The 19,262-nt window shown below is 32.4% G+C and overlaps 1 protein-coding gene across 3 annotated transcripts in view; it reads right to left on the bottom strand.

The window, feature by feature from the left end:
- Nucleotides 1–1,946: 1,946 nt before the first annotated feature.
- Nucleotides 1,947–19,262, bottom strand: part of LOC102806974 (basement membrane-specific heparan sulfate proteoglycan core protein-like) — a 106,548-nt gene continuing 89,232 nt past the window's right edge. For all 3 annotated transcript variants that reach the window (XM_085499287.1, XM_085499289.1, XM_085499288.1), the window contains one exon: nt 1,947–7,137. The gene's annotated coding sequence lies outside the window, so the exon portion shown is untranslated. The remainder of the gene's footprint in view (nt 7,138–19,262) is intronic.

The raw sequence follows: 19,262 nt of genomic DNA, 5'->3' as shown, positions 1-19,262 counted from the left end.
TCTCAAATATTGGCTAACTATCTCAAATATTGGCTAACTATCTCAAATGATGTTTAACTATTTCAAATGATGTTGGATAACTATCTCAAATATTGGCTAACTATCTCAAATGTTATCTAACTCTTCCTTGGCTAATTATCTCAAATGTTGGCTAACTACCTGCAATGTTGGCTGACTATTTCAAATATTTGCTAACTATCCCGAATGTTATCTAACTATCTCGAATATTGGCTAACTATCTCAAATGTTAGCTAACTATCTCAAATGTTATCTGTCACACATATTGGCTAACTATCTCAAATGTTGGCTAACTACCTAAAATGTTAGCCAACTAACTCAAATGTTATCTAACTATCTCAAATGTTATCTAACTACCTCAAATATTGGCTAACTATCTCAAATGTTGGCTAACTACCTGAAATGTTGGCTAACTATCTCAAATATTGGCTAACTATCTCAAATATTAGCTAACTATTTCAAATGTTTGCTAACTATCTCAAATGATATTGGCTAACTATTTCAAATGATGTTGGCTAACTATCTCAAATGTTAGCTAACTATCCCTTATGTTAGCTAACTATCTCTAATGCTAGCTAACTATCTCAAATAATAACTATTAAATATAGCTAGACGTTTCGAGCAATGGCTCTTTATCGATAGCATAGAAGAAAGTGTTATAACATACAGGTAGAACCTAGGAACGTAAGAACGCGCATGAACTATAAGTTAGAATCACAAAAAATTCCACAATAGAACAAATAACGCGCCTTAGAACTACGATTACCAAATATTATCTTCTATATATCATATTTATCAGTCCGAGCAGCGTTTATTTATTTATAAACTACTATCTCAAATAATGTTGGCTAACTATTTCAAATGATGTTGGCTAACTATCTCAAATGTTAGCTAACTCTCCTTTATGTTAGCTAACTATCTCAACGTTATCTAACTATCTCAAATATTGCTAACTACCTCAAATATTGGCTAACTATTTCAAATGTTAGCTAACTATCTCAAATATTGCCTAACTATCTCAAATATTGCCTGACTATCTCAAATATTGCCTAATTATCTCAAATGTTTGCTAACTACCTCAAATATTGGCTAACTATCTCAAATGTTTGTCACCTTTCCCAAAATAAAATTTTATTTTTCCTTTTTTTAATAATTTTGATGGAAAATTATGTTAATTTAGTCCAATATTAACGTGAAAATCATTGAAAAATCATAAAATTATTGCCATGAAAAAAAGTTTCAGAAAAACAAACTGGTTTTCATAACCCCAACATTTGTTTTCACCTAAAAATGCTTTTGAATAGTTCTTTAGATGAAAAATTGGCTAAAGCAGTGGGGTAAACATGAAGATGCATGAGATATGCGAGATCTTTATGATCTTTATGTTTATGTATGTACAACATTTTGCAATTTTTTTTAATGAAAATCGTACTATTTTGGGGGTGGGAGTGGATAGTGGAATGGGCATTAGTGTCACTTCCAGCCTCTAGATAAATCCAGCATGTGCTTATTAAAGTGTAATACTACTGCAGTGTTCTCACCAGACTTCAGACATGAATCATTTGCTTTATGGTTTAATTTTTTGTCTCAGATTTTTACTCTCATTGACAAATTGTCTGACAGTTTATAAGTGTAGTATAAAATTCAAACATAATAAACATTTGAGTCTCCACTATAAGAGAAACAAATTACTTCATTTCTATCTCTAGTTCCACATGGATTGGTAATTGTCTCATATACTTTCTGATGAAACAATTCCATTCTTCGTACATGTATTTAATTCCTTGTGAGTACACTGAATACGTTATCCTACAGCTAGGATTTTTTTTAACACCACCAAATATATGAATGTTAGGTCAAGCAATGGAAGGTCACACAGATTTCATGGCATGACTGACATGCATACTGAACAATAAGAATGAACAAAATGTGTTTTTAGTCCAATGGACTTTTCTTTATTCTTGAATAAATATATTGTTACAACTCTTGATTATAAAATTCTTTGATTAATAATTACTTATTGTAATAAATTGTTGTCTGCGGTGAAAAAAGTACCAAACCAATTTGACAAAATTGCATCAAATAGTGATTCTGATTGAAATCGCTGCAATTTCCATGAAAGCATCTTAAGTTACTGGTATTACAATATCTGTAACTTAACAGACTCTCACATTCAATACAGGAACACAACTCTTGAATATAAACTTGTATTCATTCAGTTATCTAATTATCATCATTCATGTACAATACTTCATCTACTGTAAAATACTTTATTTTGGCTGGAATTAATTTTCGCTGAATAGACTGTTTGGGTATTTTATGTGGAATTTATTTTCACTGATTTCTGGCAAGTTGAATGTAAAATATAGAAAAAAAATTATTTTTGCTTGATTTTATTTTCACTGAATGATACCTTCAGCGAAAATAGCGAAAATTAATTCCAAGCGAAAATAAAGTATTTTACAGTGTTATTAGAAATACACAAGTTTTACATAACATATTTTTACATAATACACTGTATTACTAGTTTGGTATAAATTTTTTTCATTTTGGTTCAGTGTTACATAGATTGGAAAATACAAAAAAGGGGCAAAAAATTCCCTTTAGTGGGATATAATAAACAATAAAAACATAGAATCAAAAAAACATTATGATGATGGAACATTACGATGGTTAATTGTTGCACTATATCTGCTTGTGAGAGACTTCATTGATAGACATTAGTTTGACTGTGCACTAAATATAGACTTTGGCTAAATATAGTCTTTGGGAATATTTATGATGCATTCCAGGGATTTCCTAGTTGAACTTTGTTATTATCTATTTTTTGTACTCGTCAATTTGTGCAACAATTTGCCATCTTTGTTGGTATGATACCCATACCTTGCATGCACATGCATGATGCAATTAACACAACCGTTTAAGAAGTTGCAGGTGCTTCAAAAGCGAGATCAATTTCTTCTGCTGGTAGTGGATAGTGATACTTATCTTCTAAAAACTAGACTGTCCAGCAGTTCTAGTAAACCTTATCTTGTCTCTTGGTTCCATTCCTTTACTACCGTATATAGAGAAAAGCAAATTAATTGGCACAAAAAATGAAATTATCTGATTGGCTAGTTAAATTTTAAGCTGGTATAATTATTTTGTTATATTACTGCAGTCCACAGGCATTTCAGAAAGAGCATATCTACTATTTTCAAAATGCAATTACCTTTTGAAAGCAATAAAAAGGATAAAGTAGAATATATGCAACTTTTCACCTAAAACATACATCTTGTCAATCTATTTACACAGTGCAGATCTGTGTTTCTCCTTGCCACATTTATCGATTGTCAGTTCATATATATGTATTTGTGTGACTAATTGAGTTCTTGTTTAGTGATCAATTCAATTTACTACTAGTAAAAACTAAAATAAAAAAATTAAATGATTTCAAAATGAGCAGGTGGAACTTTTCTGCTATACCCAGTTGTAACGTAGAATTAAAACTCATTGTAATGTTGTATACCCTATTTTATACAGTTGTATATTACAAATTAATTATGAACTACCAGTAGTGCCTCCAGCTATAACCATTGCCTTCCTAAATAATGACAACATGGAATATGGAGCTACAATGCATCTTAATTGTGTTGTATTTTACAATAATTTAAACCCTCTAAACATAATGTGAATTACTCTCCCTATATGTGTGATTTATTGTAATATCCCCTCTCATCAGGCTTTCAGCCAGCCACATGTCATCTTTAGCCAGCCACCTGTCAGCACTCCACATTTTAGACAGGTACAAGCTTTCTATAAACCTGTCCAATTTTGATTGAAAATTACCAGTAAAATACTAAATAATCATAAAATTATCAACAAAAATTTAATTGTAATTCTTTGGTTACAGATTTGGGTCTGCTATCTTTCAATTTGATTAAGTTTTTAGACAGGTATTTCTATTTTCTGGTTATAATCCTGCCTCCCATATATCATGGTGAACAAACTCTTTGTCAGTTCCACTGTTATTTCATAGAATCAAATTTTAATTTAATTTCGGGGTAACTAAATGTTTTCCATGTTGTGAGAGAAACATTGCTTGGATATACCTACATGTATAGTACAGTCTAAGTATAACTTATAAAAATGGCTCTCAGCAGGCTTTGTCTTTTCTTAAAAACTTGCTATTATTTAATGAGAAATTCATTGACATCAATAATTTCAACATAGTCTTAATAATATTTGCCTATGTTACTAAAAATATGAGACATATTTAGGCTGGTTACGCTGTCTACAGATATACAGTATGTATGGTGGTTTTGAAAGCAAGCTCTGCTAACTTTAAGCCATCTGAAAGCTAGCTGTATGTCAAGTTATGCTAGGATTGTACAGAACATGGTTATAGATGGTTGTGATCTGTGCTTAATATCAAACTCACTGGATAAAATTGAATGTTTTAAAAATAAGAAATGATATTTCAACAATTGATTTGAAATATAGTTGGTTGCAATAATGATCAGTTTTCAAGCTATATAGCTTCACTCTAGAGTATACAATGTCTGGAATAAATGAACATGCAAGCATTATGTACATGTAATGTATAAACTGCCACTGCCCATAGAAACACATTGTGAGTTATGATGTGTTTTGCATTATTTTGGAAGACTGCAATGTAAAACACAACTTACAGCTCCAATACACACTGCACAAGTTGGTCATCAAATTATGATGATTTTAAATAATTACCCTCAAGACAGTGAATAACAATTTTTCACTATCTTTAATAGGAGTTCATCTCATACAATTTTCGAGATAATTTGGAATCAGGAATAGTCTTTGATTTATCCAAAAAATATTGTTCTGTCATGCATTCTTCTAAAGTAATGTCTTTTGTTCAAATCAAACTTTCTGCAACATTTTATTAATCTTTTTCCACTGATTGGTTAAGACGAAACTTATCAGTGTCTCATTATCTATACATACATGTCCATGTCAGGCATGGCTTGCTCCTGATTAATATTTGGTAAACTTGACAGCAATTCTGAATACTATGAACACAAAATTGGATAAAATGACTTGGGTCTGGAATAAAATGAATCTCATTAACCTTTTCACCACCAGTTCCATTTTTTATCAGTTTTTAAAGTCTGCACTTTCCTTCAGAAGTTTAGGACAAAAATAGCCAATTTTTTTAAAAACTGATACTTGACTCACATTTTGTGGTATGGCTCTAAAATTGGGTTTCATTTCCAGAAATATTGAGGGTATTAGAAAAAATTGCAGACAAATTTGGAAGAGAAAGTCTGGTGGTGAAAAGGTTAAGTACTGTAAAAAATGAATAAAAAAATTACATTGAAATTTTTAACTGGTTAAATATTTAGAAATAAAAATCAGTGATCAGCTATCAGTAGATAACTTAAATGGTACATCATTCATTGTCAAAAAGCAACATTTCTAACATTTCTATTTGTTATCATGAAAGCTGTTAAAACATCTTCAGTACTTGGTTTACCTTTAAAAAAATGCTAATCAACTCTTTCAAAAACATGTAGCAAAATGAACACCAATGGATCGAACCTCAACTTGCATAATAGTGGAATTTACTTTCTGGATGTTTTTTTTTTGTGATTATCAGAAAATGTTGGTAGTACCATGTGGTATTCTGATTGGTTACTGGCATTCTTGACCTATCAAAGAACACTATACTAGATCAAATCATGTTCTAGGAAACATGGCAGATTTCAGTGTTTGTATGGAATCAATAGTGTTCTAAAACATGCTTTCATGATAAAGGAAACTCAAGTTTCATATCAAACCATGACTGAATATAATAATGAACAGCTCTGCTAGATCTTTGTGAAAAATAAGTTTTTGTTGTGTGTACATCTATGGTAAACACTATTTTGAATTTTGTGCATTGTTACCTTCAATTGTTAAATCATCTTTCACAATTCAATTTAAAAAGCCATATAACAGCAAAGATTAGTTAATTAAATCCAATTTTTTTTATCAATAACATTATAAAGCCAAATTTATTGGACTTTCAAACTAAGTTGAATCTACACAATGAATGAATGCACAAACTCACAATAAATGTATTGGTAGTAAGTAATCATGGTGTTTACATTTTTTTAGGGACCCTAACATGTTTATCATTTTTCTTCATTAATTAAAGCTCAAATTGTTGTCAATCAAGTGCAAGTGTAAAAAAAAACGGAGGCAGACGAAATTTTAGAGAACTCAAAACAGATTTGAGGTCAGCTGATTTTGTTTTCAACCCAATAAATGGAGAAATTCTGCAAAATAATTAAGTAGTTTGATTTTTAGAGTAGGCAAATTTTTACAATACTTTATTTTGTTGAACTTATCTTAACAATCTCCTGATTGGCTAAGTCTTCGTTAATAGATGCATGATAATAAGGGTTGATTATGCATACAGGTATTAGATAATTTTGAAAATATATGTATTCTCGGGGGCAGATATCCGGGCATTTTCACCACCTGGCAACCATCATGATGTAAACAGAGGCTGAAAACTCTCAGAAAACCATAACAACAGCAACAGCAACAGCAACTCACCCATACCCTATAGAAATACATGGTACAGTGGTGGATGTCTTAGCAACATAGAGCCCTCCACCCTCGAGAATAGTATGAAAACAAATTTAAACAGACAGTTTCAGGTCAGAAAAGAAACTTTTATCTTATCTTTTCATGTGAGGCCACAATTTGTATAATTTGAATGGTTCAGTTTTGTGCTTAATTGCTGAATTGCATAAATAGCTAATGAAGTTATGGGAATATTTATCTGAATTGTACGCATATGGTTTTAAATAATTTTACTCTGAATGTCGAATAACATATTTTCAAGACTGAAATTAACTAAACATTAGGTAGAAAATCATTCCATATACTGCTGGATATAGAGTTCTGAATATAAAAGCTATCGTAGAATTTTAGTACTGAGTATTGTTGACTTTGTAATTATGTAGTACTCCGACTCCATATACTGCTAGATATGGAGTTCTGAATATAAAAGCTTTCGTAGAATTGTAGTACTGAGTTGACTGATGTAGTATGAATTATGTAGTACTCCGACTGTTTATCCGATGAAACATTGATTATTCAACCAATAATCTGTGAAAATATAAAAAAAACAAAAAACATATTAAAAATTATAAACATTACATACGTCGGTAAGCTGAATATCACTGATACACATGTTAAAATTAAATTAATGAAATAGTATTGAGTATTGTTGCTTGGTAGAATGTGACCGTTGTGAAAATTTATATTCCCGGAGACACACAAATGTCATAATTTCTTTTTCTAACTAATTTTCTGAAAGTGTGGTGGCAGTCATGCCACGTCATGTTCGTTGTTGGTCTCACATGACGTACAATTGTATGCCATACTTGTAAAAGTACATTGTATGTTTTCTTAGAATTTAATTGTGCATGATGACCACCACCTTTCAGTTATTGTGAATTAACTGATAAAGCTTTTTATGTTAAACATTGTGAGCAATTTCCCAATGTTGTCAATATAGGGCGCCATCATAAGGGTATTTTGATGGGAAATAGATGATGCTGTTTGGTTTCAGCTAAAACACGATTCTTTTCTTGGTCCAATTAATGGTAACTATTGAAATACACTTGTAGGATAATAATAATAATAACTTTTCTTTTGTTGCTTTGATTTTATTACAATAGTCAGTCTGGCTGTGAGATTTTTAGACCATGCGCACAACTGAACTTGGTTGTGTCAGTTTTATTTTCCAAGGGATTCTTATACAGATGTTTTTGAATTTGTTCAAAATTTGGTGTCTGGTTGTTTTTTGTGTCACAAATTCTATTTTTTAGTCAGTTTTTCATGTACTAGTAACTTCATGCTTTCCATGCTAATATAATACAGATTTTATTTTATAATTAATACCCAGTCTTCTGGAATTGTTTCAATGCAATGTTTGTTGATCATTTAGCTTTTAACCTTTAGCATGAATTTACAATATTTGTAATTTTTCCAGGAACCATGAGGTTCTTGAAGTATTTTGTTGTTGTTCACAATATCACCAGTCCAAACTACACAGCAGTATAAAAGAATTAGCTTCATCATTGTGTCTAACAATTTTAAGTATATTCTTATTGGAATTAATGTTTTTGAATAAAGTACTTAGAACTTTGTTTGATTTTTGAAGTATTCCTATTTTTCAGGTCTTGTTGTCAATTTTCCTGATAAATTTCATTTCATTTATGTGGAATTTGTAGTTATTTAAAAGCTTGCCTTATTCTCGGGGGCGGCCATCTTCACCGCATGGCAACCATCACGGTGAAAACAAAGGCCGAAAAAAACGGTACTTTGAGATGGTTGTTGAGACTCCCCTGAACAGTGTAACAAGATTACCCCTGCATGTGTAACGCATATAAATTTGATTGTTCAGGATTACTTCAAATTTGAGATCCTGTTGTTTTCTCGAATTTTCACAAAGAAGAACCAAGTCGTTATTATTCTGAAGCATTAATGAGGCTCATTTTTTGGGTTTTTATATCATTTAGAAATATTTAAAAAGGAGGGCACATAGACCATCCCCTTGTTTGATGCTTCTTTCCACAGAGATTGTGTTTGTCAAGCAATTTGGAATAAAACGTTGGTCAATTGACATCTGAATTAATTAACATATCAAAATATGCTGGCGGGGAAGATAATTGTCAGCATACATGTCAATAATTTGCTATATCAAGCCTACTCTTTAAACACAACCAGAATTGCATTCAAGATGGTATACTGCCCCCTATCACCAAGAAACACAAATGTTTGGATGACCTGTCCACCTTTAGGGACCTTGTCACCTCAGCTGCAAAAACTGACATCTATTGAAACCTGAATGGTACTGGCCTTTTGTGTCTGCTATTATTGATTGCATGGATTGAAAAGACTGAAATCAATAAGTCTGGGACTCAGTCTCCAAAAGGTGAAAGTGTACGTGCATCGCATAAGGAAATTAGCTTTTTTTTTTCTTTTAAATTTGAAAACAAATATTAATATTAATTTTTGTCTACTTTTAACAATCTTTTGATCACATTATTTTTCAAAATATATTAATTTTGTACAAGAATTTTTTTATTCCTATCTGTTTATTTCAAGCAATTCAGGGCATTGTAGTGTGTCCATTTAAATCTAAAACATCATCAAGTTGTACCAACAATACTCGTGTAGTGCAATATGCACATCAATATGTAACCACAGCCAGTCTGTCATAATCCATAATCAAGAACTATTTTGAAGAAAAAGCAAAAACATTTGCACTGTCATCTCTGTAGATGTAAATGTCATTTACCTACAAGAGTCTGGCAGGTGGTAATTTATTACCCCCTTTCATTTAGAAGTGATGTGTGTAGACTGTTTGTTTATCTCCAAGGTGACGTTGGTATTTGGCTGATATCCAACAGTAAAATTTTCTGACAATTAAAAGTAAAATGAGGCCAATAATAATGGTTTTTAATACTAAATAAAATACACGACTATACATATTGATCACATTAAATAAAATAATTAATTTAACTTATCAAAATTTAACTATGTACATGTGTTTTTTTTTCCTCTAAGTAATATGGATACTACATGCAATTATTATGAGTAATCTGGTTGGTGAAATGCTCAACAAAACTGCAGATGAAAGTGTTATGATAATATTTTTTAATAACCATCTTAGCAATATATGTTTGGTTTTTTAAAATGTGTAAATGTTGTTGTTAATAAGAAAAATATTAAAGAATGATACAAGTTCATGATTGAAAAGCACTTGGATACCACTAAAACTGTACTGTATTGACATGATGTGTGCTGGCTTAAAGTAAAATATGCTGAAATTAAATGACAGGATTTCCTTGTACAGTTTTGGTTGGCAGTTTAATATGAAGATGTTGAACCAACATATGTTATCAGAGGAAATTTTATATATATATTTAATCCCAAATTAACACTACTCTGAACAAATTAATTATTCACATGTTTTAAAATTTTCTATTTTTTTGAGAAGTCAAAGCTGCGAAATTTAAGCCACGTGAACATGTGAAATTACAATAGAACTCACTGTTTCACTTTATCTGAATTATGATGACTCATCTTTATATACATCATAATCTGTTATTACTTTTAAATGTTAATGGGCACATAATCTGAAGATATATCAAATTTTAGTGAGTGCGCCCTCATACATACCTCATCTACACTCTCCTGTTTAGGCGATGCTATAACCTGAACATGTTTATTTCTGTTTGTCTGAATTGTCATGGGAGCACCATTAATATGACTTGACTTACATTAATTACTAGACCGTGTGTGTTAAAACTCACGATTTCACCATAAATAAGCGTGTCAATAAGCAAAAAAACAAAGCTGTTCACCAAGGTGTGTCAATATAATCTATTTACACTCATTTAAATATGAATACATGGAATGAGGAAGTTGACCTCAGCACGATTAACTTATGTTTATTACTAGACCACGTGTGGTAAAATTCACGATTTCACCATAAATTTGTGCGCCTTCATACATATCTCCTCTACACTTTTTTGCGATGCTATAACCTGAACATGTTTATTTCTGTTTGTCTGGATTGTCATGGAAGCATGATTAATACGATTCGACGTACATTAATTACTAGACCGTGTGTGGTAAAATTTACGATTTCACCATAAATAAGCGTGTCAATAAGCAAAAAAACAAAGTTGCACACCAAGGTGTGTCAATATAATCTATTTACACTCATTTAAATATGAATACATGGTATGAGGAAGTTGACCTCAGTACGATCAACTTACATGTATGTTTATTACTAGGCCGTGTGTGGTAAAATTCACGATTTCACCATAAATAAGCGTGTCAAGAAGCACAAAAACTAAGTTGCTCACCAAGATGTGTCAATATAGTCTATTTACACTCATTTAAATATGAATACATGGAATGAGGAAGTTGACCTCGATACAATCAACTTATGTTTATTACTAGTTCGTGTGTGGTAAAATTCACGATTTCATCATAAATTTGTCAGTATTTAGAACGTTTCAAGGAGCATAAAAGCAAAGTTGTTGATCATGGTGTGTCAATATAACCTGTTTACATTCATTTAAATATGAATAAATGGAATGAGGAAGTTGATCTCAGCACTGACCTTAGATAAGTATACAATAAAATGCTTTCACCTGAACCTAGCCATGCCCATATAAGGAGTTGTTTTGATATCATAAAAAGCAGACAGTGATTACAATGACGCCACTAGAGGGGGTAAATTGTGTTCCATATTTCATTCGATTTCATGTGTTTGGATATAAATATCATAAAAATAGAATACTGTCTGCTTTCATGTCTGTTTTTGTAACAGTCATGGCGGCCATGTCTGATTTTCCAGAGCCATGCAAATTTACCAAGATTCAATAGAATTTTATGTTTTGCACCATATTTTTTTATTGATTGACATGATGAGGGGGGAATTTTGAATTTATTAATTCTTTTCTGATTTTGATATTAATTTATCAGCAGGCAACTTGGATTTCATCATTAATAGTATACCTACTAATTTTTGTTGGTTAATGCTCAAATCTTTTCTGTAATCAAATTTAACCCCATCAATAATAAATTTTCTGATTATTTAAAAAAAATCGACTTGTAGAAATATTATATGATCTGCTAGGCTTTCGTTACAAATAAAATAGTCTAAGCTGCATTCGTTATATTGTGATTAGGCAATAATTTTTTTCCAATTTGATTAGCAACTCCTCAAATCAAGAGAAACGAAAAATCATGTTTGTAAGAAATATAAATGTGCGACTGTAATATATACTTTATATTCAGCAGTATGTTTTCCTGATGTTTAATCTGAATCTATGTGTAATTTTTTGTGCATGATGGTCTACTTTCAAATGATCACAGAATAATTCATGTTAAAAATTATTCTTAGCCATTGTGGTGACAGTGTCAATTTATTATTAACAGCGTCCGGATAACTTTCGGAAATTCCGTCGCGTTTCGGAAAGATTTAATTTTCACATTTTTTGAATATTTATTCATACTTTTAGGCTAGTGAGGAGGTTATAATAATTTTTCATTTCACTTTAACTCTGTTTTTTTCACCCCTCAGACCCCTTTGAAAAGTCACTTCTGGCCATTGTAATGGCCACTATTTTTTTAATGGCCAGAATACCAACCAGAAATTTTTTAATGGTCAAAATATTGGCCAGTATTTTCAAACTGGTAGTTATAATGACCACTATTTTTACACTGGTCAGAATAATAGTAATTTTTTATTTAATGATGGAGTGGGTGACAATCTATTTTGTTAATGGGTATTATAATGATCATTTTATTTTTCATTACATAAATAAAATGGTCATTTTTTTTTCATGTCACAGATATACCCGGTAATGGCACATGGGGATTGACAGCTCTCCTCTTTTTCCTCACTCGCTTCAGTTTGCTTCAATTTTAAGCCAGTACAATTGTAGGTAAACGTAAAATACAAGATTTTGAAAAATATGGAATTATATATCTTGAAAAAATATGACGTTTTGGGTTAATTTGTTTTTAAAATCACAAAAAATCATGCACTTGATACTGTTGACTTAATAATATATAGTATAATGCAATAGGTTATTGAACATAGAAGATGACCAGTTTTCAAAATTCGGCCTAGACCCTTATCACGGGCGCTAACAAAGTGTGTGCAAACATTGAGCCCAGGCTAATCACCCAAAATATCATTGTACTTGATGTCCATTTGAAAATTTAACTATTATATTCATAACTATTCTTATTCATAACTATACTAAACTTGACAATCAATACAAGCACATTCTGTGACATTATTCTTGAGATAAAAATGGACTGACAATGAGACTCTGTACTACATCCTGTTCTTATAAAGGCAATATCCAGCATTTTAATACCTTGAACAAACAAACAAGACATTCACTACTGAACCTTTGAAAAGTGTGCAACCCCAAAAATACTCAGCAACTGACTTTCCACCAAAAAAAGTCACATAAACAGCTGGTTACTTCAAAAAGTCACAGGGAGTTACTCCAAAAAGTCACATAAACAGCGAGTTATTAATCCGAAAAAAGAGCCTGTCTTTATGAGTGGGGTTAAGCTCAAACATAAACAAAATTCCCATTTTAATATTGACAAAAAACTAAAGTTTAGTCTTCAAATACACCCAAACTATAACATTTTACATTGGAATACTTAACCAGTATTTTTTCATAACATGTGTTATAAACTGTAGAAGTTTATGTTGAAGGGTTGATGGAAGGTGATTTTAAAGTGGCTACGACACAGTCAACTAAAAAATACCCATGATGCTCTGCTTTATTTTTATATTTTGCTATTTTCTCTATTATGAATGGTTTAATGTGATATGAAAATTATCTGTGAAAATATTCCACAACTACTGCATGTGTACGAAACAGTGTTGGGTGGTTCAGTATTTTTTTTATTAGACGCATAAAATCCTTAGGAAAGGATAAAAAGGGTCTTACAGAAAGAAATTAAAAAAAAAAAACTACAATCTAAAAAATAAAACAAAAAATAAAAACTTTTCTAAAAAAAAAATAAAACAAGTCAAAAACAAAAAAAGACAATTTGCAGCCAATGGTGAATACAGAATATAGAATGAACACAGAATGTGGCCTAATACACTGATAGTTGTTGCTGTTTTGTTCCATAGCTGTTCTTTAAGAAGACAGCTAAGGCTGGTGCTAGAGTATGGTTTGCCATAATCAAAATGAATTTATTCTGACTATTTTCTTTATCAAAATTTGGAATTTTATTTTGTGCAGTCAGGAATAATTTGTCCCTATGGTGACTGTAAGCTGGACATTTCATTACAAAATGTTGCTCATCCTCAACTATATTTTGGCTGCACATATCACATAATCTTTTATCCAGCGGCACATTATTATGTCTGCCTTTCTCAATTTTAAGGTCATGGTTGCTTGTCCTGAATTTTGCAATTAACCTTCTAAGACCATGGTTCTGCATATTAATTAGGTAATTTTCAATTTTTAAATCTTGTTTGAAAAGTCTGTATGTTCTTAGTTTGTTTTTAGCCAAGGTTTGTTTTCTATTATCATTATGCATGTCTAAGATCCATTGGTTCTCAAATGATTTGTTTATTTTTTTATGAATAAAGTCTAAGTTTTTCTTAATTATTTTTTCACTTGAGTTTACAATGGTGACAACATCTAAATCTTGCATGAGGGTTTCTACACTTGTAAACCATTTACTTTTTACATTCTTATTTACTAAGTAGGCTTCTCTTAGTAATGTGTTATCAGAGTTTGTTACCCGGTTGAAATAATTAAGTTGTTGTTTCTTGATAAAACAGTCAATGGGGTACCTTCCTAGCTCACCATAAACAGCCATTTTTGGTGTGAATTTTGAGAGACCAAGAATGAACCGACAAAATGAAAGATGGACATCCTCAATTGCAGACTTAGTTGTGCTTTCATCACCCCAAACATCACTACCATATACAATAATTGGTCTTATCAGTTTGTCAAATAAAGATAGTTGGAGGGGTATGTTTAGTGAGTTGTCATAACCGAGTTTGCATTTCAAAGCAAAAAGAGCTTTCATCCCTTTATTTTTTAAATTATTGATACCCTCTTTATGTTTGCCATTAGCACTTATAGTTATACCCAGGTAATTAATTTGCTTAACTATGGCAATTTCTTTTTCAGCGAAGAAGAATATATTATTGCTCAGGGCTCTGTTTGATTTATTGAATACAATAACCTTTGTTTTCTCTGTATTAACAGCCAGGCGCCATTTTGACGTATATATTTTTAAGTTGTCTACAGTTTTGTAGCCCCCTAGCAGATTTAGATAAAATGACAACATCATCTGCATATAGGAGACAACTTACTTTTAAATTATCAAGAACCGGGGAGTCACAGTTTTCAGAGTTGAAACAGTCAGGTAGATCATTTAAGAAAATGTTAAAAGAGTAGGGCTAAGATTGCACCCTTGTCTGACTCCAACTGTTGATTTAAAGCTCTCAGTTAAACCCTCTTTTGTTTTATGTGTAGCTAGCTGACTTAGCAGTGAATGGCATGTTTGTTTGTTCACGGTATTATAATGCTGGACAATAATAGTGTTCATGCTACATGAAGTACTGGCTAAGATTTTAGCTGATGTTTGCATTTTGACTAGACCCAATTGCATCCACGCATTGGGAGGGCCAGTCCTTAGCACGGGCTAAGGGGCGCTGTTTACGAACCCAAAATTTCTGCTGCTGACATGTTTCATTCTAATTTATGAAGCGAAGTGCACTGGAACGCAAGCGAAGACGGACCGACTTATTTTAATGCACAGGAACAGTATATAACGGCGTTACAGAATGCAGAGTTTTATTAGTGCATGTCGTAGACAGCGAACCAAATTGGCGTTGTTGTATGCTCTACTACAGCGACCCAATCAGTGTGGAAGCGTGTACGGAGTAATTAATGACTGGTGGGATACTAGTAGACGAATTCCCCAGAAGTCGAAGATATGGTGTTTCGCATGCGCACGCATGCCGTTTTGGGGTGTAACGTAAATTGCACATGTGATATTGCTTTTGAGTGTACCAATCAGCATCACAAAAATTCCCTTCTAACTATCAGCAAACTAGTATCGGAAGCACCACAATGGTTTAAAAAAAACAATTGAAAAAACTGGTGATGATATTAATAAAACAAAATAAGCATTATAAATCAATAAAACATGGAAAAGGAATGAAAAAAAAAATATTAAGGGAGAAAAATATATGGTGGTTGTTCCAATAATTTGTGGTTGGTTTATTTCGGTTAACAGTGTAGTTATGGCACTGTATCATTGCTGTTTAATTGTTTGTTCATAATTGCTGCTTCCCTTGGGAAACAAGTTTGGGTGTTCTTAGCCAGTGCAGAGACCCTCAACACTGTGGCCTGTGCTATAACTGTTGGGCCCTCCTGTGAGTGAACACAATTGGGTATAGCTGATATGCAAACATTTGGGATTAGCTTATATCTTAGCCTGCACTTGGTCAAAGTCCCTCTAAGGACTGTGAGACTAAGGACTGTAACTTGGTGTAGCCTGAAACCAGACTACTGTGGATTAGTGATGTTTTGTAATGGATTACCTCACTGATGAGTACATTTAAATAACAATGGAAACTAGCATATCACTGGCAACACATATAAGGATTTTGGCAAATTTTCACCGTTTTGTATGAAACTATTTTCACAACAACATTAATGTTTTACAATAAATTATATCAAACATATGTATAATTTAGTAGTATTAAAACTTTTTAAGTTTTTTTGAATTAAGAATGCACCAATCTTACTAGGAATCTATTCAAATCTAACCCTTAGTGTGCTAATTTAATAATGGCTCATCAAAGGTATTGAATTACTGAACACACATCTTTGCATAGTTTCCAAAACTAAAATATTATTTCATGCTCATGTAACAGTTTGTTAAGAATACGTACATTATTAGTTGCGTTCACGCACAGCTCCTTAGCACGGGCTAAGAGGTCAAATTCCTTAGCCCGTGCTAAGAAAACGTGCGTGAACGCTTAGCACGGGCTAAGGAATGCTAAGTACGGGTTAAATCTGATCCGAATTTAAGACGCGGTCTAGACCTTAGCACGGACTAACGAAGTATGCGCGAACGCTTAGCCCAGGGCTAAGCGCCCTCTGCGGCGACCTTTGGGTGTGAAAATTGTCCCATGTTCGTATAACGACACTATTCCACCAGTCATTACTCCGCGCTCACTTCCACACTAATCGGGTCACTGTAGTAGAGCGTACAGCAGCTCCAATCGTAGACAAAATAAATTTGGTTCGCTGTCTACGACATGCATTAATAAAACTCTGTATTCTGTTACGCCCGTTGTATGCTGTTTATGTGCATCCAAATAAGTGGTCCGTCTTCTCTCGCGTTCCTGTGCACGTCGCTTCAAAATTAGAACGAAACATGCCAGCAGCAGAAATAGAACCTTGCGCGTGTCATCCATTTTTCGTTCGTAAATAGCGGCTTACCAAAGGTCACCGACTAATGGCACCCCTTAGCCCGTGCTAACGACTGGCCCTCCCTGTGCGTGGACGCAATTGGGTCTAGCCGAAATGCAAATATGCTAGATAAGCCTAAATCAGCTTAAATCTTAGCCCGTACTTCGTGTAACGTGAACACAACTATTTAAAATCATTTTAAAAATGAGACTGAAATGTCCAGGCCCAAACTTCTGCTGCTGCAACATCCGTCCATTCTTGCATGTACATGCAATTGTTTCTCTGAGATTCTGCATGCAACCAGTTTATTTTTTGAACTGAATAACAGATTCCTAGAAGTTTATTTTGACATTTCCAAATAACACTATATATAATTTAACACTTTCAGGAATAGATTAGATTGCTTGCTATTCCATTAGAAACTCTTACTTCCAAGTGTGATTTTCAACAAGCGTTCATATGTTTAGCTAACCAAAGGGAAACAAAAGCATAGTGACAGGAAGTCAACACAGCAGAAAGTATGACAAAAGTTTACCCTTCAAAAATGACTGGAAAGTAAATAATTTATAACCAAAGACCATCTATGCATAAACAACTAAAGATCTGGGAGGTACAGCTTTGCTAAGTAAAAAAGTCATATGGGGGGAGGGGGGTTAAAACATTGCTTCAAACACAGTCCCTCTATCACTGTGCTTCAAAACATCATCTTAATTATTCAGCTCAGTGTACAAACACATAAAGTACAGAAATTGGATAATTAATGAAAACATTAGACAAAACAAGAATATGTAAGCAATATTAAAAGTATGCCATGTTTTGTTTTTGAAAAATCATGATGTAGTGCACAGCCATACAGACTGTTTTAGTGGATAATAATATTTTAGGTTTGCAATGTCATACTCCTCCAGATATTCATCAAGTTTTCTTGAGAGGCGATTAGCTTAAGGAGGGGGGCTGTGCAAAATGTTTTTTCTCCTCTTTGTTTTTGTGCTATTCTTTTTCTAGTGTAAAATATTTTTTCTCAAAAGATGTAGGTGTGTCAAATTTGTTCATGTTTTTGATCTCTACAGGATTTTTTCAATAATATTTTCCTGTTAATTATTATTAAGAAGATGAAAGATTGTGGAGTGAGTGTGGGTGTGTACAAAAGGGTCAGCAAGAAGAACTATATAAGATAGCTGAAAATCATGAAATACCAGTTGAAGGATGTCACTTTTATTTCAGGGAAAACATAAAAAAAGGAATGTACAGTAACTCTACACACTTGGAACTTGCAAAATCTGTGTGCAAATGTAAAACTGATAAACATGCAAATGCTAAACCATTGCATCCATCAATACTGGTTAAACTTTTTTGTCCCCTTAACGTCCATAAATTCTGGTTCTTCAACTTCTTACATTCCATTTATATAGTATTTCCTTTTTTTAAATTGTCATTATCTGCAAAAAATAATTCAGATTGCTATTAGCTTACAATGACCAGTTTTTAATTAAGACACTTTGTAATCAATTTTGGAAACAAAAATTTGTGGTGTCTGTGTATTCTGGCATATTTCTGTCCTCACAAATAACAATGTGGATAAAATGACATCTTGTGATATGTCAATTTTTCCCCTATGCAACTCAGATATACTTCCAAAAAGATGATACCCGGTACATTCTGATTGAAAAAATATAAATATTGAATAAAACAGAATAACATCAAATTGTTTCCTAACCGAATATATTAAGGGGTTGTGCCATATATACACACAGTTCATCTCTTGAGAGACTAGGACAGTACACAGTCCCTCTGTGGACAGTACATTGCTGTACTTGGGAACCTAATTTCTGAGAACAATAGGGGGATTTAACTTCCTACAAGAGACAAAAGAATGTTATGTAACAATGCAGCTGCATGATTTTATCTTTCAAAATAGGAAGTTGTGTACATACAAAATTATAGAGTCCCTCCACAATGGGAATGCCACCATGCATGTACAACTTCATCGATCCCCAGGTACTTTCACAAAATAAATAATTGTATTATAATTATGATCCAATACAATACCATATTTGCTCTAAAATTACATTTGTGGATACTAAATCATGAAAATATTATTTATTTCGACCATTGAAGATCCCTGTAATTTACCTAAGCGCATGTGCTGCTAATAGAGTAATTATGTTAAGTGTAATATTGTTCCTATATTTTTTTTTCAAAATCAAAAAAATGATATTAAAAATA

This window comes from Saccoglossus kowalevskii, chromosome 5 (genome assembly GCF_978046115.1).
Source record: "Saccoglossus kowalevskii chromosome 5, keSacKowa6.1, whole genome shotgun sequence".
In the NCBI taxonomy this organism is placed as follows: Eukaryota; Metazoa; Hemichordata; class Enteropneusta; family Harrimaniidae; genus Saccoglossus; species Saccoglossus kowalevskii.
The sequence above is the reverse complement of the archived record's forward strand: the minus strand, read 5'-3'. Positions and strand labels throughout refer to the sequence as shown.